General features: G+C 36.7%; 1 protein-coding gene across 4 annotated transcripts in view; it reads right to left on the bottom strand.

Annotated features, from left to right (window-relative positions):
* LOC139738927 (uncharacterized) overlaps positions 1 to 14,528 on the bottom strand; it is a 238,710-nt gene that overhangs the window by 56,899 nt on the left and 167,283 nt on the right. The window lies entirely within an intron of this gene.

Genomic DNA, 14,528 nt, shown 5'->3' with positions numbered 1-14,528 from the left:
GCTGTTTGTGAAATAATATACCGGAAAAATGCATTTTGTGTGTGTGTTTGTGTCCAAAATTGTATGCAGAGCACTCCACACACTGTTCAATTTTGACTTCCATCTCGGACAATGAGAGGTTATTTTTTTTTTCTCAACTACACTGTAATATCAAAATCTTTTGGAAAAATATGGTGGTGGCTGGGTCTAACACATTGTCATTCCTTTTCGTTGGAGATCCATGCGGGATGGTCAAAACAAACATAAAAAAAAACAGATATCTCAGACCTAATTGTTATAACAAAGCATCATATCCTCATATACCCAACCCAACCCTCTACGCCCGGAGGACTTACTTGGAGCTTTAGAATATCCTTTGCCAACAGAGACATCTGAACCTTGCAGTGCCGACTAAGATCTACCATGGAACTGATTGGTATTGGCTCTGCATCGTTGACAACAGATCTATTTTCCTCTTCTCTTTCTTTCTTTTTTTTCCTCTTCTTCACTATATTGTGTAATCTTGTGATATTTTGCTAGGAGTCTTTTCTTAATTGGTTAAAAAGGTCTCCAAAGATCTATATGCAGCAAAAAAAAAAACAACATAACAAAACAAAACAAAACAAAACACAAACAGCAACAACAACAACAAGCAAACACAAACAAAAACAGAAAGACAGACATCTGTATCTTTAATAGAAGAGCTGAATATTGAGTATCTCTCTCCTGAAGTGTTTTTAAAGGGATACAAGAGACAGTTGCCTATGGTAGCGATGAAAAAAAAAAAAAAACGTCTTTTGGAGAAGGCCTACTTTGTGTTCTTGCAAATTATGCCTGGCATTTCTGTTCATTGTCCCTTTTTGAGGAATGCAGCAATGGAGCCAAAACTTGTTGCGTAGTGGTTATTGTGGAGTTCTTCATGCAGAACATCATCGCTGAATTTGCCTGTGCTGTACTTTCTTACAAGGATTTCCATAGTACTTTTTTTTTTCTCTCTGTAACACTGCTTGTTTTGCATGTGATGGTCATTACAGCTGAAGAGTGCATATCTTCTCTGGATCATTCCAAAATTTCATGATGTTTGCTTGGGTGAATGGATCCCAGATGATTCATGCATATTCCAGGGCAGTCCTGAGCAGTGTGGAGTAGCAAAGCACCTGAACTTTATGATATCTTCGTCTGGAAAGAGTTTTTTGGTTGAAGTTTAGCCTTTTTAAACTGCTGTGGCGATGTGATTCCAGCTGAGCCCCCTATGGGAGTAGACTCCAAAATATTTTGCATAATCCGCTTTCTCCATGGTTTGCCATAAATGCTAATCTATTCCCTGGGTAGGTCTCCGATTGCAATAGCTAGTTGCAAAACACAGAATTGCTTCATGTCGAATGCATGTCTTGGGCCTCACGGTATGTCGAAGTTTTCAAGATGATCCAACGTCAAGGCGTGATTTGTACATGATTAAGCATTTACGATAAAACCAGTGAAGCCAAACATCAATGTAGGTAAGGCTACACAAATTTTGATATTCTAAAAGGTCAGTGACCTATCATTGTCCTGAGAGGTCAAAAATGGATATAATACACAGGGAAATGACCAATGTTCCATGGAATGACAAGATTATTCTATCATTAACCGGGGGGACAAAAGCTAAAAACAGAGGTCGAGTTGCACTCTCTCTACAAACTAAGTAGACCATGCTTATTTTCAAGTTTTTATTGTAACAAACAACATTCCAATGGTCTACCTCAAAAAATTTGTTGCGAAAGCCTCCAAATTCAAGATGGCGTCCGAGATGGCCGCCATATTTACTGAATTTGTTATTTAAATGATAGAATTCGATAGAAACATCAGATTTCAACAAATGTGATGTCATGTGAAAGAGAATAAAATTTTCTACAAGTTGATACCATTTTTGTGGGTTATTGTGATAACTGGATTGAGATTTTAAGGAAAAAAACACTCATTTTTTGATATTTTTCTGAAAAAAGGAAAATCATGAAAATGCTTGATTCAGCATAAATCAGAGAAAGACTGAAGGATGAATTTGAAACGTTTCAAGAATTTTGTTTGACATATAATCAATATTTGGAGAAAATTAGGGGTCAGTACCATTTTCGGTTCAGGAGTTATAATGTCTCAAACTTGAAAACTCACTATGTAAAAATGGCCACTTTAGTTGTGACCAACACCTTGTTGTTCGTAAGAAAGTCTGCGCGCGCCAAGACTACTACACGCACCACTGGCACTGGCGCTCGCAGCAGTGCCAGAGGTGCGTGTAGTAGTCTTGACAAATGCAGACTTTTTCTTTGACAGACAAGGGTTTGTGCCTGCAAACTAACGTTTCATACCAAGTGGTAGCTCATACAGGTGATACTGATCGCTATTATTTCAAAGTAGATTGTTCTGAAGCAGATGAGATGAAGCAAAAAAAAAAAAAAATCAAATAGAGGTAGTAGCTTGAAACTTGGCACCAATCTTGTTATAGATAGTTTAAGACAGAATTTAGATCAACCGCTCAAAAAAAAAAAAAAAAAATCAAGATGACAGCCATCAAAGTTGACATGGTGTATTGCGCCAAATTAAATGTATTATTTCGTTTTTTATACAAATTTGTCTGTTGTGCTATCTTAAACCGTCTTAAGTTTTTATGGACACATTTTTTAAACCAGTGATATTTTACTCTCCGAAAAAGAAAAAAAAAAAAACAAATCGAGTGGAAGTTTTTACTTTTGATAACAGAAAACGGTGAATTTAGAGTGAAATTGGAGTGACTTTTGAGTGAAAATGTTCATTTTCACTCATTTTAGAGTGACCTTAGGCAGAGCTCCACACTAACTTTTATATTTGGTGGCCCAAAAGCAAATATCCGACCTTTTTCATATCTGACATTTTGGTGGCCCGACGTGCGTTTTTTGTGGCCCCGGGCCACCGGACCACCGTTAGTGTCGAGCCCTGCCTTAGGGATCACTCGTCACTCTTCGAGTGATCCCCGAGGTCACTCTAAAATGAATGAAAATGAACATTTTCACTCTCGAGTGATCCTGATATCTAATATAGGAAAGCATCTACCAATGGCATAAGTTCAGATCAATTGTGACACTATAACCCACATGAAATCAGCCTAAAAACAATGTAAGAAAAATCTGATAACGGAAAATACAGTTTCAGCATGCTATTTTTAAATGTGAATATCCAACACGAATAATCAATTTGGACAATTCTATTCGAACAATATACTGAAAAGTAATTTCGCACAACACATTTAAGAGCAAAGTTGAGAAATTGCCGCCATGGTGGATTTTTTTTTTGGGGGGAGGGGGTTCGGATCAGAAAGGCTTTCAAGGACATCTACGGATCAGACATTATTACACATAAACCATCATCATTCACGTTTCTACAACAGCAGAGTAACATACAAGTAAAAAAAGCATATCTTTGATACAGAAGCATTTCTTTTTTATCAAAGATTGGGCCTTACTCGAACACTGGAATGAGCTCCACCCCCCCCCCCCCCCCCCCCCAAAGAAAAAGACCCTCAATATAGTTTACACTAGTACAATATCGTTCGGATGTATAGAAACATGTAATAGACAGCAATATAAGAAGATTTAAAAAAAACATATCAAATTATAAGTTATAAGTTGAGATTTAACTTTGACGCAACACACTAAAGGTATTGTTTACCATTGGGAGAGATATCACATTCGATTTATATGTGCAGGTTAGTAACTGTTGTATTACAAAACATTCTACCATGTAAAAAAATTATGATAAAGCCTAAAACATACGGAGATATCACCATTTCTTTTCAAGAAACCATAACCATGATAACTGTTGACATAAAAAAAAAAACATTCTTATCAGAACTATTTAGTATATCTAACAAGTTATCATTAATTATACTGATTTAAGTTTGTACATTAATCCCTAACTCACAGTTTAGAACTAGTTTGAGGAATTAAGTAAAGCTGGGTTTTGTTTTACGTGCACAATGGTAAATAAGGCCTTGAACGAAAACCTCGATTAATTGCCGCCATCTTGAATTTTGTGTGAATACTATTTTTATCGCTAAATATTACACATTGGCAAAATTTGTGCCAAATTTTAAGCTCCTATCTCTTTTTGGAAAATACTTTCTGTTCAATCTTATCTGCCTCAGAACAATCTACTATGATGAAATGCTACAGTAATAGCGACCAGCGTCACCTACCACTTGGCATGAAAAGTTAGTTTGCAGGTACTTGCAACTCACTAGACAATTACAGTATTACATGTGACCATGTAAACACATTGTAAGCAAAATTTATAATGCATAAATATAATTTTTTCAAGTTTTAGATGTTAACTTGTCAACAGTTTTGTATTACAAAACATTCTACCATGTAAAAAAAATTATGATAAAGCCTAAAACATACGGAGATATCACCATTTCTTTTCAAGAAACCATAACCATGATAACTGTTGACATAAAAAAAAAACATTCTTATCAGAACTATTTAGTATATCTAACAAGTTATCATTAATTATACTGATTTAAGTTTGTACATTAATCCCTAACTCACAGTTTAGAACTAGTTTGAGGAATTAAGTAAAGCTGGGTTTTGTTTTACGTGCACAATGGTAAATAAGGCCTTGAACGAAAACCTCGATTAATTGCCGCCATCTTGAATTTTGTGTGAATACTATTTTTATCGCTAAATATTACACATTGGCAAAATTTGTGCCAAATTTTAAGCTCCTATCTCTTTTTGGAAAATACTTTCTGTTCAATCTTATCTGCCTCAGAACAATCTACTATGATGAAATGCTACAGTAATAGCGACCAGCGTCACCTACCACTTGGCATGAAAAGTTAGTTTGCAGGTACTTGCAACTCACTAGACAATTACAGTATTACATGTGACCATGTAAACACATTGTAAGCAAAATTTATAATGCATAAATATAATTTTTTCAAGTTTTAGATGTTAACTTGTCAACAGTGTATGATATTGCCTGTAATTCCAGAAATATGAATTATGTCTCAATCTCAGTAAATCTCAATCTCAATCGCAGGTTTCAAAATAATTCTTCAGTTCTTCTTTGATAAATATTAAATCATGCATTTTTACATTTCTTCCTTTTTTTCAAAACAATATAAAAATATGGATCCCCCCCCCAAAAAAAAAGAGAAGCACCCCCTCCCCAATTTATCACAATACACAGCTAAAATGGTATCAACTTTTAGAAAGTTTTACTCTTCTTCATATGACATCAAATTTGTTGCAATCCAATTTCTCTATCAAATGTTATGTTTGAAATGTTAATTTCAATAAAATGGCGGCCCTGTTGGACCGCATCTGTACTTGCAACAAATCTACTGAGGTGTACTTACGGAACATTGCTTAGTATGCTTAATCATTATGTATGGTCTTGTCTATAGAGAGAGTGGAACTCGAAAAGTATGCACGATCTTGGATTTGACCCTCTGTCTTTGGGAACAGATGCGTGTAAATAACATATTATGTAAAATGGGATATCAAGTTTGAGACATTATAACTCCTGAACCAAATACAATACTGACCTCTAATTTTCTCCAGATATTGATTATATGGGAAAGATGTTAATTTCTGCATGGTTTTCATAAACATTTTTAATTTTTTTAAAAACTTTTTAGAGAAATATTCATGGTGCATTCTGTAAAATGTCTCCATAAAAACCTAAGATGGTTTGAAATGGCATTAAAATGTTCAGAATATATAAAAGCCATATAAATAGACAACAAAACAGACAAAATTGTATCAAAATCGAAATGATACATTTACTTTGGCGCAATACACTATGTCAGCTTTGATGGCCAGCAATCTTGAATTTTTTGAGTGATTGATCCAAATTTTGTTTTAAACTTTCTATAGCAAGGTTGTTTCAAGCTTCTACCTCTATTTGAAAGATATTTTTGCTTCATCTCATCTGCATCAGAACAATCTACTTTGAAATAATAGCAATCAGCGTCACCTGAGCTACCACTTGGTATGGAAAGTTAGTTTGCAGGCACAAACTCTTGTCTGTCAAAGAAAAAGTCTGCGTTTGCCAAGACTACTACACGCACCACCGGCACTGCTACACGCGCCAGTGACAGTGGTGCGTGTAGTAGTCTTGGCGCGCGCAGGCTTTTTTTACGACCAACAAGGTCTTGTCACAAGTAAAGTGGCCATTTTTACCCAGTGAGTTTTCAAGTTTGAGACATTATAACTCCTGAACCAAAAACGGTACTGACCCCTAATTTTCTTCAAATATTAATTATATGTCAAACAAAATTCTTGAAACGTTTCAAGATCATCCTTCAGTCTTTCTCTGATTCATGCTGAATCAAGCATTTTAATGATTTTCCTTTTTTCAGAAAAATATCAAAAAATGAGCGTTTTTTCCTTAAAATCTCAATTCAGTTATCATAATAACCCACAAAAAAGTTATCAACTTGTAGAAAATTTTATTCTCTTTCACATGACATCACATTTGTTGAAATCTGATGTTTCTATCGAATTCTATCATTCAAATAACAAATTCAGTAAATATGGCGGCCATCTTGGACGCCATCTTGAATTTGGAGGCTTTCGCAACAATTTTTTTGAGGTAGACCAGTGGAATGTTGTTTGTTACAATAAAAACTTGAAAATAAGCATGGTCTACTTAGTTTGTAGAAAGAGTGCAACTCACTCGTAAGTAAGCGACTTTTTGGGGTTTGGCCCTCCGGCTAATAGCATGCTAACAGCATAATGCATGATTGTACATCGCAGTGGCGGATCGGGGGAGGGGGGGGGGGGGGGAGGGGGGTGCAAGAGGCGCACGCCCCCTTCGTTTTTCGTTAAAAACAAAAGAAATAAAAAGAAAAAATGAAATGAAACTCGCAAGTGGCACCATAAATATTAGTTGCCCCCCCCCCCTTTACAGAATTCCTGGATTCGCCCCTGCATCGGGTATAGGTTGACCATTGACTAAACAATGTACAATGAAATATCAATATTCTGATATTTTGAGGTCATTGAAATGTCGCAGTCCACAGAGGTCAAAGGTAGACACACGTGAGTAATTTCTCTTGCTCTGTGGAATAGGAAAACAATTCATTTGGACATCTTAATCCTGTTTATCATCATCCAATTGCACCAAATATCAATGTTCTGATATTTTGAGGTCATTGACCTCATCATAGGTCTTCTGAGGTGATCAGAGGTCAAAGGTAGAAACCTGGCTCCAAAGATTCTGTGGAACATTGAGGCAATTCCACTTACAAAAATTAGTTTTTAGTATATAATATTAACTGTATCAGTAACGAGTGACGCATTAAAATGTCAATATTCTGACATTTTGAGGTCATTGACCTCTGAAGGTCATCAGAGGTCAAAGGTAGAAACCTGTCAAGACTCTGTGGAACATGAGGACAATTCCACTGTGACAGAAATTAGTTTTAGCACACCATTACGGTGTTAATCACTAACCAATGACGCAAAATATCAATTTTCTGACATTTTGAGGTCATTGACCTATCGAGGTCATCAGAGGTCAAAGGTAGAAACCTGTCAAGGCTCTGTTGAACATGACAATTTCAACATGATAAAAATCAGTTTTAGTACATTTTTCAACTGTGTTTATCATTAACCAATGATGAAAAATATCAATTTTCTTACATTTTGAGGTCATTGACCTCTGGAAGTCATCAGAGGTCAATTCAGACTTACCTCCCGATCTTAAAATGAATCTTTTAGCATGTACTACCAATTGTGAACGTTTCGTGCTTTTAGTTATTAGTCAAATTTTGCACAATTCTTCGGCTTATCTGCTCTACTAGTAGTGGCAGTATGGATGAGACAAATTTTCGCTCCGGCACAAAATGTTGCCACCTGAAACAGGCGTCAAACTATGCACGGGACTGACGGCACAGCCCGCCCTCGAAGCACATTTTTGGTGGTAAGATTATTCTTGACATAATCATTGACATACCAACACATTACTAGCATGGCTACATCCATGCAAACAAGCCATGTAAAAAGTCACGGTGAGGTTTCAAGAAAGTGTGTATATGACATGTCCGGTCTTGCGTGTGTGTGTGTGTGTGTGTGTGTGTGTGTTTGTTTGTGTGTGTTTGTGTAAGTGTGTTTGTGTGTGTGTGTGTGTGTGTGTGTGTATGCGCGCGTACGTGTTCTATGTTTTCATGTCCACCGGAAGATCATTATTCAATTAAGTGTCTATCATTGGCCTGTAAACGTATGCTTGAAATTGTATCCAGAACTATCTGTAACTCACTTTTGAAATAGCACTAACTGATCTAAAATCAAAACAATTATCATGAAAACATGTTTGCAGCTAAACATGCCTAGATAGGCAATACGCTCTGACTTTATCTATAAAAATATGTCTTGTAACTACAGTGTAGAGGTTTCCAAGCAGAAACAGTTACTCTGTGCATTGATACAAAAGTAATGTTTAAAATTCAGCGTTTGCATTTGATAGCATGATGTTAAAATACATAATAATATGTATTATGCGCAGCATGGACTTTGTACTCGGCTCAGGATTTGAATAGAATCACAGATTATGAATAGAATCAAGCAACACGTTCGAACAGTGTGCACATCATTAACATTGTTCTGTAAAGAGATGCGAGAGTCGTGCCAGCATTGACGTGATCACAAGGCATGTGCAAACGGTTAAAAGGGTTAACTATCTGTTCATGTGAAACTTGACTTTTTTACATGAAATAATAATGTCCAACCAACAGAACAGAGGATGATCTATAAAAGACACACAATGAGAAAGACGTATAGAATTCCAAGTTTGTTTTTTTTTTTTTCATGTTTCCATAAAGCAATAATGTCAGTCCTAACTGACTAAATATAGGAACAGGTAAAGAAATTATGTGAACAAGCACATATGATACCAAGTCAGAGAAATTTTTTTTCCGTGTATTTACTACACATCTATTTTGATGTCTTGCCATGCCATATTAGGTAGTGGCTGTTATGATTATCGAAACCTTTGTATGATAATATCCTGTATGCTTTCATTTTTATTTTGTGTGTGTGTAAACGTCCAGCTCAGTCAAATTTTAACTATTCATTTTATTCTATGTCTACATCCTGCCAAGAGACGAGGGGATTCCTCCTATAACTTAAATGGGTTTGTTTTCAGCATTATTTCTGGACTTGAATGATCATTATAACAGCATTCTCTTTTTCTCAATTCGTATGGTATAATAAATTTCGCCACTACAAATCCAATTATTCTTAACACTATACAAATAAAAAGAAGCCTGTCTTTCTTTTCTGTCTCTTTCTCTCTCTCTCTCTCTCTCTCTGACTCTTTGGAATTTTTTTATTTTTTTTTTCTTGTTTATTTGTTCTGTGATGGAAAATAGAGACAATGCAGAATAGAAAATTAATCTTAGTTTTCAATGTATCTCTTGTTGTTATATACGTACCGTTGACTTACTTGACTTGACTTAATTGCACAGGACGTGGTGTCCCCTTGCGCTCCCTCGGGTAACCCTCCTCCATAATTATGCCACTATCCCTGGCCAGTTCCTCAGCATCCTGTATCCTACTTCTAATCTCGTCACTCCAGCGCAGTGGGGGGCGTCCATGTGGTCTGGGGGTGTCATAGTTGTTCCTGTATGCCCTCAGGGGCAATCGGTTCTCTGTCATCCGAATAACATGGCCGAACCATTTGTGTTGCATTTTGTTGCTTCATCATTGATGGTGTTAGTGATATGGAATTGGCATAATATGCCATATATTATGATGTCACTGTTCTTTACTTTGTCCATAAGGCATACCCCGGCAATAGTTCTCAGGCATCTCATTTCGAAGACCTGCAATCTGTCCCTGTCTCCTTTCTTCAAAGTCCAGATTTCAGCCCCATATGTTGCAATAGGTCTTATAAGTGCTCTGTATATGCGTACCTTCAGAGATCTGGTGATGTCTTTGTTAGTCCAGATATTTTTCCTTAGTCTTCCAAAAGATCAGGCAGCAAGAGTAGTGCGCCTCTTCACATCCTCTGTTACTGAGGGTATCACAAAGTATTACAAAGTTCTGCCCTTTGTCTACACTTTGTGTGTGTGTATACGTACCGTAATCCAAACAAACCGTGGCAATGCTAGCTTTAAGTAAATACAAATGTATGATAACAAAGCAGACAAAAAGCTTAATTCGTGTTTAATTTGATAACTCTTTCGTTTGTATGTTTATGTGTGTGTGTGTCTGTCTGTCTGTGTGTGTTGGATGTATGTGTGTGTATGTGTTTGATGTGTGAATGTCAAAAACAAATTACATTATAATTTGATTGTGCTATGTTCTTTTATACAGTCTGGTTGAGTACTTGGGGTGGATCACTTCACCAGTGTATGCACTCAGCTCTTTGCAATGTATTGAAGCTGGATCTTCTACGTGCATGCATGACGTGTGACTCTCTCAAAAACAAGACCTCCATTTTATTTCCTATCAGAGGGATGGAAATTTCTTCTTACTAAGAAGGGCATGATAACACACGTCATTACTCAGAAAGACTCCGAGGGGAGTTAAGCGAAAGACTCAAGGGGAGTTAAGCGCGCGGTCCACGAGTTCTTCGATTGGAAGCTGTAGAGAGAAACACAGTATGACTATTGAGCCACCTTGCCTTGTTACTGATTCATCACGTAATGATTGGTTAGGATTTGAAAACAACAAACAAGAACAATAATTGTTCTTAGCGTGGGGCATAGGGCATGATAATAATTTTGTCAACTGACATGCTGTTCCGTTTCTCTACTTTTTTCTATTCTAATTATATGATAATTATAATTAATACGTCATACAATTAATCATCCATTCTGATCGATCATGTGTGGCCACTAGTTTTCCCCACTTCCTTCAGTAAGAATGATACAGCTTCCGCCGACTGAATTCTGCTCAGGCTTCACCAGACTGGCATTGATTCGCCGTAGATGGGGTGTTACCAGTCTTGGCATATATTATAGTATTGGCATAGTCTTTGCATAAGTGGATAAATCACCTATGTGCAAATTTTTAACCATAGACAATGTTATTTTAACCATACTGCCTCGAAGCAGCCGATGTCAATTTCTTTACAACATTATGAGATTAGTTTTACTAATTTTGTAGACATGCATATGATACGAGTTCTTTAAGATTCAATTCAATTCAGCAGTAATTTATTCTATTTTTTTTCGACAAAACATATGGATTCATAATTATCATTATTATCATAAGCGGCAAATTAATAAAGAAAATTTGTAAAACCATAGTGAGAAATTATGATACGTCATTGACATAACAAAACAATGTAATAAATCACCTCGGAGAATTATACTACGTACTGTATAAAAAATTGATGGACACACTGAACAGACAGCCCTTGTCATAATGTTGGCCCTTCTGAATAAGTAAGTCAATACAACATACGGTACTTTAATTTCCGAAGCCCAATACAGAGAACAAAATGATATTTAAATAGGACTATAAGAGACAACACTGGCGTACAAAGAGAACAGAGAGAGAGAAAAGGAGAGAGAGAGAGAGAGAGAGAGAGAGAGAGCAAGAGGTAAATACATGGAAACAGTGACCTGCAAATGTTTATTGGGAAGTACAGCTGTAGCTTTGCAGTGTGTTTTGAATGTGCAGAATAAAAGGAAAATGAAGGAATTTCATAAATACACTGAAGAGAGACAACGCTACATTCGGTAATACGATTGTAGCAACAAAATAACACACATTGTAAATTCCGCATGTGATCAAAGTCCTATACAGGCTTTCTCGATTACATGGAATTATGAAATAACAAATATACACACTCGTATAAAAACATCAACACCTATGTTCATTTCCTGTACATTTTTTTAACAAACAGCGCACTATTAATAGCAACGCTAAATTCCAGAAACATCGCCTTCCAAGTCATTAGAAAAGGGTCATCCGAAGCTTAATTTAACAACGCATAATGACTCAGAATTTATTAAAGTATTTTCATCGGAATGGTGTACCGTAACTGGAATACTGAAATATTATCACTAAGATTGTGTATTCTATTTTTCATGATTGAACGGGTACCAACAATGATTTTGACGAAAAGAATGTTATCCAGATATTCGATAAGGCAAGTGGGTAATCTGAGTCCGATATGACTCGAATTGAAAAGAAATATACGTTCGCTGATAAAATTAGTATTATACCCAAGTTCACTTCTCAGCCACACTGCAAACCCAACCTGACTTCCTGACAAGGTGCAATTCAAATGCACTGCTCGAGGAAGCTCCAAATACAATTTCACTTGTCGGGCAAGGCTCAAACCCAACTCCATTTCTCCAGGAGGGTGCAAACTTAATTTCATTAACCGAGCGAGGCCCAAACTCAGTTTCTTTAAGCGAGAAAGGTACCAACCCAATATCATTTTTCGATCAGGATGTAACCCCGATTCTGCTGCTCAAGCAGACTGCACGATGCATGATATTACTCTCCTGCCCGAGTGCACAGTTCCGTGAATCATGTAGATTTGATTGGGTTCATTTGATTTGAGTCAAATTCACTGTCTAAGTATAGAAGTTTTCATCCAGTCACAAAATAACGAGTCTAATCCCGAAGCAGGCCTGAAAGCTCGTCCTAAAGAAAGCAATATCAATGACATTTCACAAAGCAATGAGTCTCCATCAAAATAATACATAACGAGGAAGAAGACAAAAGGCGATATCATCCTATTAGGTATAGAATGATAATGAAGAGTCCAATTGCAAGACACATTGTATGCAATTTCAAAGAACTACGAACGAATACCCTTACAATGAACGTTCTTTACTGTATTATTTACGCACTGTATTCGTGGTCTATAAACAACACCTTTTTCTATGCATTATAGGCAGCTCAATTACAAATGCCTCAGCATGTCAAGCCGTCTGGACAAGAAATGTATCATAATTGAATTACTAATAATGATTTAGCATAATTTACATGTCAATCAACTATGAGAGTGACAATTGTGACAATCAAATTTCGAAATCTATCGGTACGCATTAATGTTGATTGGAGACGAACATTATACCGAATTGCATGGTCCACCGGAGTGGGATATGACTGGAGTAGTTTAATGATTCTACATTCCTATTTTTATGTGTCAAACGAATGTTGTGCGGAAGCTCCTGTGTGCGATGTAACATAATCATTGGTGTGTGTGTGTGTGTGTGTGTGTGTGTGTGTGTGTGTGTGTGTGTGTCTGTGTGTGTGTCACGCCTTCGTTCTTCATCCCCTTCGAGGTTCTATGACTTATTGTATTTTGGGGGTTGTTGTTTTTCGGTATAATATTCGTCTCATCAGAAGCAGTTCCAAGATCACTTTAAAGTTTGAATCAAAATGCTGCAAGTACAAAATGTGAAAATGCAAATTCATGAGTCAATGATTATCATTTTACTAACTTTCTAACAACTTTGTAAGAACGTTGCCATTGCTTCTTGATGTCAATGTAAAACAGTTTTTTTTTTTCCTATGGATCTTCAATCCACAGGCGGACACGAGCGAACATAGTGAAATTGGGAACATCATACAAACACATTGTTCTTCTACACAATGCAATTGTTAAGTACGTTGCCTGTTGTGTATGGGTGCGTGCGTGCGTGTGTGTGTGGTTGTTGTTGTTTTTTTTTTTTCAGTATACTTATAGCCATGGAGCTACAAGCTCACACTCTTGCTTGCTGTTCGTATTCCTGCTCCTCGGAAACCAATAAACAATTGATCATTATGCATGACACAAACACATAGTTCTTTAAAACAGAATAATTATTGTACTTAACACGAAAACTGATAAAAAACAACACTAAGTAAAGGAAATACATGAAACTCAAATGAATCTACAAGATCAGTCAACAAGGTAAATCATTCAGCCATAAAAGATCATCTTCGCAAGTTACTCTCACAATGTTGAAGCAGTGACTCAAGATGGTATCTGTCTTATTTAACTTTGTGAGCGTTTTCTAAATGTTTTTTTTTTTTTTCAAATTTCGTCAGTATACATGCACATGCCTCTAGTAAATCAACAGAGCTCTCCATTATTACTAAAATACACTCCCATCCCAACAAACACGGTAGTAACGAAACTCCAGTTACGAGGTAGTACAAAATTCAGGCCCCGACATTATCCGCTCTATTTTCTTAATTGTTTATTTTTCGGTTATAAATAAATTTCGCTATTACGAGAGAAAACTGCCTGTCTCGAGGACTTCGTTATAACGAGGGTTAACTGTATTTCAGCTCAGCTCACTGAGGCTCTCTGAATCTTGGTTGTGGCGTCGTCCAGCAAGTAGATTCCTCACTAGAATGATTTTTCCCGATGTTTCCCTCTTCAGTATACGTCCCGTCCTCCCGTCGTACTGATTCTTGTCCCTTCTCGCTTTCTTTTCCCCCGATTCGAATGTTGCTTCAATATCTTTCTGCTAGCGTCTTTTTGTTCTGGTCCATGTTCTCATCCTCTTCCTTCCCTCACTTCCTTTCTTCACTTCTTCGCCCCCCCCCCCCTTTGGTTCTTGTCTATCAATGTCT

Source organism: Diadema antillarum, unplaced genomic scaffold (genome assembly GCF_040938485.1).
Source record: "Diadema antillarum isolate AM-2024a unplaced genomic scaffold, OU_Dant_1.0 seq00000775_RagTag, whole genome shotgun sequence".
In the NCBI taxonomy this organism is placed as follows: Eukaryota; Metazoa; Echinodermata; class Echinoidea; order Diadematoida; family Diadematidae; genus Diadema; species Diadema antillarum.
The sequence above is the reverse complement of the archived record's forward strand: the minus strand, read 5'-3'. Positions and strand labels throughout refer to the sequence as shown.